The sequence below is a fragment of the Coenobita brevimanus genome, unplaced genomic scaffold (assembly GCF_032717465.1).
Source record: "Coenobita brevimanus isolate Jiangsu-jjx unplaced genomic scaffold, ASM3271746v2 jjx.HiC_scaffold_2735, whole genome shotgun sequence".
Classification (NCBI taxonomy): domain Eukaryota; kingdom Metazoa; phylum Arthropoda; class Malacostraca; order Decapoda; family Coenobitidae; genus Coenobita; species Coenobita brevimanus.
The window spans coordinates 158,765-161,157 of NW_027643692.1; positions in this window are offsets into that span (position 1 = coordinate 158,765).

Sequence of the window (2,393 nt, forward strand, 5' to 3'; positions counted from 1 at the left end):
CTCCACCACAACTTCCCACCAACAACTCTGAGAGAGAGAGAGAGAGAGAGAGAGAGAGAGAGAGAGAGAGAGAGAGATTCTGCACATTTATCGCCTCGTTTTTTGGAGAGGAAGACGAGAAAGAAGACTCACTCTCTCTCTCTCTCTCTCTCTCTCTCTCTCTCTCTCATTATTTCTGTCTTCTCATTCTATCTTTTAGCACTGTGTTTGTCTCTCCCCCCTCCTCTCTCTCTCTCTCTCCTTCATATCATACATCTCCACATGTCTCCACTTTGGCACTAAGACCCACCGTCCATACTGAATACACAAAGGAGTACAAAGGAAAGCAAACAGCAACAGACCTTATCGTCCTTTCGAGGCTGTTTGTTACAGAATAGACTATGACTACGAGATCTAACTCTACATGCTGAAGGGTAAAGATAGTAAAGCAAGAAGGTTCACCCCGCCTCCAAACCCTCCAGTTAAAACTGGCAGGAAAAGTGAGAAAAACCACCAAGTAGCATGGAATAACTGATATGGAAATTTCATAGGAAAGACTGAAAAGGAAAAGTTACATCTATAATACTGTATCAATTTCATCTATAAGGTACCACGCTAGGGCTGTCTCATACAGGACCGGTGTATTGGTATTAGCGGGGGTATTTTACTGTTAGGAAGCTTCCTAACACCTCTTCCTGACCGATTTATTTCTGCTTCTGCTCCGTTACTATACTCAACTCATGCAATCGATGACGATATGAAGACATAGGAAGCCAACCAGGGGATAGTAATGAGTCGTTTGGAGAATAAATCGGTAAGGAGGAGGGAAAAACACTGTTGGGAGGAGACTGGTATGTAGGGAGAGTACGGTTTCTATAGGGTCACACACACACACACACACACACACACACACACAACCCCTACCCCGTCGCTCCGGAGGGCGTACATGCATGCATTCAGACATATTTATACATACAGTATATACATGCATCATATATATATATATATATATATATATATATATATATATACAGTGCATATATATATATATATATATATACAGTAGAGAGAGAGAGAGAGAGAGAGAGAGAGAGAGAGAGAGAGAATAAACTGGCTTAAACCAACACCAACAGGAGCATCGCTCATTGTGAAAACATTGTTCACCTGTGTCAAGATTTTTTTTTTTTTTTGATCGATTGAACGCAGGTCTGCTAAGTTTATATTTTAGAATAAAGCATTAGAATGGCCATACAATATACATCTCAAGCCAAAAGCAATGCATTCCGTCGGACAAGCAGACAAAGCAGGTGGAAGGTGAGGTGAAGAGTCAAGATGCAAAATACAGAGGAAACAAAGGCAAACATTCTCTGAGGCTCACACTGCGCTCACGTCCCTGGGGATTGTCATGGAGGGCTGAAGGGAATCACAGGTCACAAGATCCACCTGTCCATACTTGCCATTCCTTAACCCTTTCTTCCCTATGTTGCTCTCTCTCTCTCTCTCTCTCTCTCTCTCTCTCTCTCTCCAAACACACCACAACAAAATGTAAGCAAAAAAGTATATATATATATATATATATATATATATATATATATATATATATATATATATACTGTATATATATATGTGGAGGGATTGCATATACCGGTAATGACTTTACTGACGTGGAACAAAGTGTACAAGTCCTGGAGTATGATAGTGAGAGAGGGGCGCGCGCACACACGCGCACACACAACACACACACACACACACACACACACACACATACATAAATGAAGACATGCTAAGAAGGATAATAACATCATTCATTAGACCAACCCTGGAATATGCATCAGTAGTCTGGAGTCCTCATCTCAAAAAGCACATAGACAAGATTGAAAAAGTTCAAAGGACCGCTACAAGATGGATACCAAGCTTAAGGGACCTAAGCTACGAAGAAAGACTAAATAAACTGAATCTACCAACACTACAGGAGCGAAGGAAAAGAGGTGACATGATAATGCTATATAAGTGCATATCAGGGAAGGAGAAAATAGACATAAATGATTACTTAATACATGGAGAAGCATCAGCAAGAGGACACTGCAAAAAACTGCATAAGAAGAGAGGTGATAAAGACGTAAGGAAATTCAGTTTACCAAACAGAGCAATTGATCAATGGAATACAGTACCGAATGAAATAGTGTGTGCCAAAACAATTCACAAATTTAAGGATATGTACGATAAATATGGTTCAAGACACGGGACAGTACGAGCTTGACTCATTCCTGTAAAGATACAATTAGGTAAGAACACACCAGAATATATTGTCCCTTGAGAATTAGCCTCCCTCCTCAGGTCAGACACACTCTTGGCTGCCTTTCATTTTAACTTCCTTCTTCCTTATGTATTATGAAACTTATCTCTACATCAAA